Genomic DNA, 9,147 nt, shown 5'->3' with positions numbered 1-9,147 from the left:
GAAGCTCACAGAGGCGCGCTTACACCAACACCTGCACACGCCTTGTTGCTAGGAAATCAAATTTCTGTGCCCTTCCTATGCAGTGAAAACCATGCATCTCCAAATTTGGAGATTTTAGATGCGATTTTGTTCTGATAAAATGAAAGATTAAGTTTTCCTTCAAGCTTAAGCTTATATTTTTAACTTAAGCTTATCTACTAAGGCTTTCCTTTTCCAAATAAACTATTCAACCCCCCTTGGATCAGCTGGAAAGTGAATTGTTACAAAACTTAAAACAAGGCTGTTTTTCGAGATACATGGTTCTCACTGGACAGCGATGCTACAAACATATGATGATATCTAAATATAAATAGTATATGATGCATTGCTGTAGATTAAACTACCCAACAGTATATAAAGTAGTTAAACTACAGCAGTAAAAAATGAACATAAACAATAATGCAGCAGTAATATTATTCCAAAAACATCATATATAGTAAAACATTGACAGGGGCCCTTCTTCTGCCAAGTGAGAATATAATATGACGACTTAGATAAGGTTTTGAATGCTGGACTTTTACTAGTCTTTTCATAGTGTGTATAGCTACTTTTACTTAAGTAAATGATCCAAATACTTTTTCCACCACTGCCCAAATCACAACTTTGGCTTTATGGTTAATCCTAAACCCCTCGATTAGGGAAAGGAAATACACCCCTCACAAAATATCATCTGGAACAAATGGGAGAACCCTCAAGAAGAGCAACAATGGTGGGATCTCTGAACACTACAGAAGAGACAGAAATATAAGTGGTAGAATTACAATACAGAGAAACAAATAACTAGCACATAATAGCACAGTTAATGTAAGACTGAAAGAACTTCTAGTTATAGACTCTGTAGGACTATAGTTGCGATAGTCCTACTGAAATAAAATAGTTTCAAAAGTTTCAAAGTGTAAAAGTCCTTCCTTTAAAATCATACTTAATTAAAAATACTGAGGTATTATCTGAAAAATAGTAGTTAAATAGTAAAAGTATAAGTACTTTTTATACAGAAAAAGATGCCTTTAAGAATTATTTCTGATCTATTAATGTGTTAGCAGCATTTTAGTTGGTTGGGATGGAGCTCATTTCAACTACTTTATATGGGTAGATTAATCTATAACACATATTTTATTTGTCGGTCATATGATTTTATGTATTATATTGACCTCTGAGATGTAGAAGTAGGCCTATAACGTAGTATGTATATAATGGAAATACTTAAAAGTATAAGAAGCCTAACTCAAAGTGTACTTCAGTATAGAACCTTTATTAAATCCTATCCCATTATGAAAGAGTTTTATTTAGCTTTATTTATTCATGCTGTGAGATGTTTCTGAGAAAAAGTGCCATGTTTTCCACTGAATTTGGTTCCTACAAAGTCATTTAAAAAGTGGCAAAAATAATGGTTTGTTGCCCTTCTATACTTATTGTAACGCGTTACTCGGGTCGTGAGAAGCAGACAGTCTTCTGGCTGGTGGGTCACAGTCTGTCTCAGACCCTCCGACAGCAGTAAAGCACCCTCACCATCCCTCCATTGTTTTATTGCTGCTAGCCCAGACACCATGCAGGCTTCACTGAACAGAGAGGCAGCCAACATTGCGACAAAACCAGCTTTTAGGCACATCCACTCATGGATCATGCAAGTACGGCTGATCGGTACAAAACCTCTCCTGTTGTTACTGTAAATATGAGTTGTAATACTTTTGCCTGACCACAAGGATTCAGTGTGTGTATTTTTACTCGTGGATGCAGGGACCTGGCACCCTTTCACTCCCACGTCGCACCAATATTCAAATTGGGGTCCTCTGATTTGAATAGGAGCTTAATGAGACTTGGTGGTGTATAATAAATGACAAAGGAGGGGGCACTTCATGAGACTGAAGGCAGAGATATTCGAGAAATGTTGCAAGCCAAAAGTTGTACTTCATTTGACCCCCAACTAAATGTAAGGAATAAAATAGGCTATGTAGAGGATGTAGAGGAGAAGATATTTGTTGTTAAAATACATTATATTTTACTGATGGATTAGTGCGAAGACCTTACTTAATATCTGACAGCTGAAGCTCTTCCTTCTTTCCAGTGGGAAGCTCTTCGGAGGATAGCATGAAGTCAACTGGTGGTCTATGAACACACAACCACAAACATGCACCTCTGGGGTGAGAGGACTCCTTGTGTCAAACATGATGGAGAGAATTTACATAATGTAAACAGTGACAGTGAATGCAGATCACAGTGCTTCTACAGGACATGAGCAGCAAGAGGATGTAACTGCTCAGATTGTGGTGCCGCTGTTGGCCCCTGTTGTGTCTTCCCCTAGAGGCTAGTTGACATATACCCTGAAGGAAAAGCAAAGTGAGGTTAGTCTTTTCTGCTTGTGGACATGTGTCTATGCATTCCCACCAATATAGCTTCAGTAAACATCTTGAACCTTGAACATGCTGAAGTCCTCATTGTTACTGCTCACATGAGGCCATATGAAGCTGTTCTTGTTTATTGTTTATTTAGTTTTTATAAAAGGGTTTGCTAGTTACCAAAAGCCAGAAAAAGGAAATGCTGTAATCAGCTAGTCTTCCTGGGGTCCACATATAACAAACAGAACCAAAACAACATTGAATATATAAAATAATTGAAAAAAAACACCTCGTAGTAACTAAAAGCTGTAAGTGTTTTCAAATGCATTTTGAAAGAATACACCGATTATTTACTGGCCCAATGCTCCTTATGTGCAATCTCCTGATTAGCTGATGTGAGGACGAGGCATTTCTTGTTTTTAAGAAGTGAACATTGCTTTAAGGTTTTGGTTGACTGAATAGATATTACTGGCTTAGATGGATACATGATGTTAAACAGTGAAAGTAGAAAACAAAATAAACTTACTCACATCTTATCATGCCTTTCCTATATAGCTGATATAAAAATTGACTTGGATCCAATGAGGAACAAGAATGAATAGATAGATGGATTTATTTTTGTTTAAGACCCTGAATGAGTTTTCAGTCCCACATGCTTTGACACTAAACTATGTGGGTCTGTTTAGCCAACATGTGCATTTTAATCAATTTATAATTATAAAACACACTGTAGATACTGTAAAGTGTAGGCCTACAGGACTTTATATTCACCATTAACTTCCTTCAAAAATAATGAAAGAAATATATTTTTTTAATACAGTTTGATTTGGTTGTATTTTGTTTAACTCTCTACTCTTGCTCTGGGAATTTGCCACAAAGCTGTTTTTTTTTTTTTTGAAAAACAAACTTTCAATCTATCGAAAACAAGTGAACAAAAACTATTTGGAATATATTTTATTATAGGCTATTATATTTATGTTACACAAAAGCAAAGTGGACAGAAAGTGAATGAAATCCAATTCTATTAGATTCAACAGGCTTTTTGTTGCAGGGGTTAATGAACAGAATAAAAGTCAAGGGGACATGTGTCTGTGTTTCTGACTAGACTCTGAGACCAACAGATGAACTTCAGCCAAGATTTAAGTGGACAACTGGTGACTAATTTAGATAAATCCAGAAACATTTTAATTGGCTGTGTTGCAGGGCTGTGCATAAAAAACGAATAGGTATATGTTTTATGACTTAGAGGTTAGATGATTAGTTACACATTGATTTTGTGCTCTTTAGCAGAGGTTTTATTTCAGGATTTGATTATTAAGATCATGTTATAGCCTTCAGCAAACAAACAGACCGCACTCACCTTTTTTATTTTCAACCAATGAGGTTTATGCACAACCACATTTTCAACAATCACCCTTTGAAATTGAAGCTTCAGTTCCAGTGAAAAATACAAAAATTATTTTGCTCATTTTCAAGCTATTTTATTTAAAGTTTACGTTTTTCTAAAATATCGAAATTCGAAAGATTGTCCCACTATTAGCCCACATTTCATTTAGAATCGCTTTGATTTCTCCACTCGTCGTTCATGAAGTTACGACAGAAAAAGGCAAAACCTAAGTCAGGTGAATTACACCACAATCAAAAAAGCTACATTCCCTCTACTCTCTCTCATTTTTCTTTGGCTGAAATGAGCGATAATAGTTCATATTTTTACACATGTATAATCCTGTAATGTTTTGATTATCCATTATTCGTGACTGGAAATTTGCTAAATTATTAACTGCTCATTTTATCGAGAATATAGGTTTAAGAAATATTAGAGACTGTAGAAAATATATATGAGCAGTTGCAGTTTTGGAAATTTGTTTTTAACTTGTGCACAAAAGATAAGCAGGTGAAATTGTGTTTCTTCAAAAAATATTAAAAGCATCGTAAATTAAAACTCAAACATATCGGAAAACATCTTAGTATTTTTTTGTTTCTTTCTTCCTTATGTTTCCATATTAGGGTTCAAATTCAGCGCGTGTGTTCTGGTACCTGCAGCTGCACAAATATTTCTTGCGACGTTTCAGACTTGCATGCATATTATCTCTTGGGGACTGTCCTTCACTGAATATAACCTACAGCAGGCAACAGTATGGTTTACTGTGTAGCCAACTGTAGGGTTTATCATCAGAATCGGTTATTTCATAGCTACTGTAAAGGTGTTATAATTCCTCAGTCCTCTGCCAGAGTATGTGATCTGTTTGCAGGAAAGCTGCCAATAATATCAGATGGTTTAATGCGTTTTTACTGAATAAAAAAATATATATAGTTGACATATTTGGCCTCGTGGTTATATTATCGATGTGGCAATACAGAAAATACAGAAAACAGCCTAAACAGGAGGATGCCTGTTTCTCTGTTCTCCTGCTGCCATCATGTGGACACTTTGTGTGTTACATCCACACCAGAGAGGATTATTGAATCCTTACTATATGCTGCCTCAGGTGGCCACTCAACGTACAGTCAAGCACTATTATGCAAACCCCAGTGGTGGAAAAGTACTGCAAAGCACAAAACAATGTATTTGTACTTTACTTGAGCTGTTTTATTCACCTTCTCTTCTACATTTCAGGAAATATTGTACTTCTTACTGCACTAGGCGTACATTTATTTGAAAGTTGCAGTTAGTTACTTTTTTAAAGATTAAACCAGTTGCTGGTTTGGTTTGGTTGGTATCTATCTATCTATCTATCTATCTATCTATCTATCTATCTATCTATCTATCGTCCTAAATATATCAGAACGTTGTTGTTTCCCATTAATCATCTCACAACCACTCCAATTTATTTTGTAGCCCTTTGCAGGGGCCTGACCCCCGCTAGGTTGGGAACCACTGGACTAAACTACCAAACTTCACTGTAAATTTAAACTCTCTACTGGCCGCTACATTGATTCATCAGTATTAATAATCTACTGTTATGCAAAATATAGTAATAGTCATTCACATAACAAGTTTTACTTTTAATACTTTATGTATAATTTGATTAAAATACTTTTGTACTTCAGTAAGATTTTAATATATGACTTTAACTTGTAATGCAGTGCTTATACATCATGGAATTTTTCATTTAAAGATCTGAGTTTCTCTTCCTCCACTGGCAAACACAAATAATAACACAAATGTATTGTTTTTACTGTGTTTAGGCTAAACAGAAATATGAAATGTTGATTTAGGCTTTGAAATATCTTTTCACTATCACCAAGAAACATAAATGAACATTTAAATACATTAATAAAATGGTTAGAATAATCAGAAAACACAACATACCTTTTTGAAGGCACTGTGCTAGACCATCAGCTCTTTCCTTCAGGATCCCTGTCATTTGTAAACCCACCAGTTTATGGATGTAGCCCATAACATAAAAAAAGCAGTCTGCACTCATATCCAAGCTGCGTGATAGCATTAGTGAGAGGGTGCTTTTGAACCTTAAGAACAAATGCTTCCTACAGACCATAATGAAAAATGTTCTGTCATTAAAACAACAAACCACATTATTTGTTTGGTAACAGCTAAAAACAGTCAGTTTAAATGTGGTAAATGTAAAACAGGAAGTTTCTTTCACATTAACTCATTCACTTTATGTTGTGTTTAATATTATACCGTATATTTTATCTCTGCCACATGATGATTTTGTCTAAAGTCTGTGATTACGCTCACTGTCAGAAGAGGGAGACAGAAGTTATGCACTGTAGGTTTAAATATGGATTTGAAGGAAGAGAGGGGAAGAGAAGAAGACATTTTTTCTTCACTGAACTACTTATTTCATGTTCACATTCAATTCAATTCAATTCAAATTAGCTTTATTGGCATGAATGTGTAACAACAATATTCCCAAAGCATCATACAAACTACATAAGAACAATCAACCCCATAAATTTCATTAAACAAGTAATTAAAGCGTAAAGTAATTAAAGCGTAAAGTAATTAAAGCGTAAAGTAATTAAAGCGTATGTGTGTTTTCACATATTGTTGCTCTGACGCCCTCAGGTTAGATGTCACAGTCAGTCTGCCAGCAACACCTGGCAGCAATTTTACTAGTGGATACTTTAGTAGAGTCTTCATCCAGCAGCACTTTACTCATTTACAGAGGAGTCTTGAAGCTTTTACATTGGCCAATGCAAATAATCACCAGTTCGTTTTATCTTCGTATTTCTGTCACAAACACACAGCTGTTGCATTAACAGCACACATTGTCAGTTTGCAGTGCATTTCTTATTCACAACATTCATTATCAATGTAACTAGTTTTGCCTTGCAAATCTTTATTGTTAAAGTCTGCAACAGGCAGAGGTTGAACACTTGAAGAAAAAAATACGCTTTAACCAGTCTGTAGTTACATAGCTTTTAAGCTGCATATACAGTACCTCAAAGCATCTTGAATATTCAAATTATATTTTATATACATCTGACTGAAAGAGAGATTTAGTTATTTTGTGAAGATATCTTAGAGTATGTACAACTTCTTTAGATATTTTTCCCAAACTATTGTCCTTATACATAAAGCTAATATTTGGTAACTTTTTCATTGGTATCACTTTACAATACGGCAAGGAATGAGTGAGGAATGACCTGATCATTAATGAAAAGTTAGTTTGTGACCAAAACTAGTTTTTGATCAAGCATCCATAAATCATGGTGCTGAGTTTTGCCTACAGAAAAAGTCATTTTCTGATTAATAATGCGTAAGTTAAAATGGCCCGGGGTGTTAAGTACATCTGACACCCTTGCTCAGAACAAACCCTTCTTTGAATGCTGCCTTCATTTTGATTACACCTGTAACAGTTGTGATGCTATTATGTTGACGCATAAACAAAGTACTGCCTCTGTGGCACTACAGTAAGTGTCTCCAGGGCCACATTTTGCCATGATGACACACACACACAGACTCACAAGGCGAAACCAATACCAGCCATGCTGTCACCTCTGGTGATAATAATGTTATTAGGTCCATATTGAAAGAATCTTCATTGAACTGAGCTATCTGTGAAATCACTTGCAACTGAATTATGAAGGTTTCTCTCTTTGTAGGTCTGCATATGGTCACATTTATCAGTGAAAGTACATGAATGAAAACTCCCACATAGTGTTGTGTTGGGGGCTCACTGCTCACACAGGAGAGCTTTGATCATGATGCTTATGTTACTTGATGTCAGAGTTTATTTTGGTCAAATTACTTTTTATTGTTTCTTAAACCAGTTTCTTTAGAGGGAACAATAAACATACAGCATTTCATTACACTGGCCTTAGTAGGGGGGCATGAATAATCACTAATAAATGCATGTTGGGCAAGATTAAAAGTCTACAGCCATGCTAGCAGCTCTTTTAGCTTTGAGCTAATAGCTAACATCAACATTTTAACATACTGACAATGCTAACATGTTTAATAATGGCCAGCGTCGTAGTTTAGCGTGTTAGCATGCTAACAGGTGCTCATTAGCAGCAAGCATAAAGTACAGCTGAGGATGATGTGAATATCATTAGTTCTGCAAATAAAAATGTCATGCAGTGAAACAAAACAGAAATACAGACATACAAATACTAACCTATTTTTTGTTTATCAGAAAACACCCTGATGAGTAACTAGAGTGACAAGTAGCTTGAGTATCCACATTAAAATGAGATCATAAAAGAGTAACATGTTGGCAGAGTGGAGTGTGTGTGGGAGGCCTTGTGGAGTGTGTGTGGGCAGTAGAGTGGGGTAGACATACATGGAGAGCACTTTGGCTTGTTGTTGTCATTACCACAGTGACTGTAAAAGCACATTTCCAAGCGTTCAGATGGGATATGATGACCCCTCAGGTTTGGTTGGTCCTGAGGATGAAAACACCTTTGTCTAACAATAAGCTTGCATTTTACGGCTGCCCTTTGTTCAGGTTGCACATGTGAACTGGATGACTTTGAGGTGAGTTTAATCACGGATAGTGACGTAAACTTGATTGGGTTGGGCAGTATGACGACATAAATATATCCTGTGAGAATCAACCATCAGATATTTTGCCGTGGTGTAGCTCTCCCTTAATATCTCCATTGTTGACTGATATACAGCAAAGTTGTATTATTTTTGCATCAATGCAGTGAAGCGCCTTGATTAGCTAGATTACCCCAAAACAGACATCACCACTTGGTAAACATACGTTTTTAATATTTTATCTATATCATCACTTCTACATTGATCAAAGTTGACAGAAAACAATATGTATGCCAATGTAATCCAGTACAATGATTCAGCATGGAGCTGATCTTAACTACAGTGGCATACTGCTAGATAACTAGAAGCAGTGGTTCAGTGTACATCTTCTTGCATGTTTACTAAGTATACTATTATGGTTTAAAAAACCTTTACAATTAAGCTTTTCACCCAGATAGAAAATTGCTTTAAAAATCTCTTTGAGATAAGCTTCAATAGACTTTTACAGTTTAGCCTCTCTCTCTTTATTGAGTCATCCTTGACATTTTATAGCTGTGTGTGATTCAGCGTATTTGAATGAAACTAAAGACATGTCCATATCTTTTATTGGTTCAGATTTTTTTTGCTCTTTCACATCATTTAGTTTAATGTATGGTATCAGATGATATTTCTGTTTAAGCTGCCTCCTCTGTTTCCCTGCTGAAAGCGTCCTATACCTTTGCAAGTACAACCACTTCACCACTCAGAGTTACCGTTTCTGCAGTTTAACTAGTTTCATAACATTAAATTTATATAGCAGGCGCTTTTGTCCAAAGTACA

This window comes from Micropterus salmoides, unplaced genomic scaffold (genome assembly GCF_014851395.1).
Source record: "Micropterus salmoides isolate LMB-PRFRI ecotype aquatic unplaced genomic scaffold, ASM1485139v1 Ms_hic_scaffold_17, whole genome shotgun sequence".
Taxonomy (NCBI): Eukaryota; Metazoa; Chordata; class Actinopteri; order Centrarchiformes; family Centrarchidae; genus Micropterus; species Micropterus salmoides.
Note: the sequence above shows the minus strand (reverse complement) of the source record.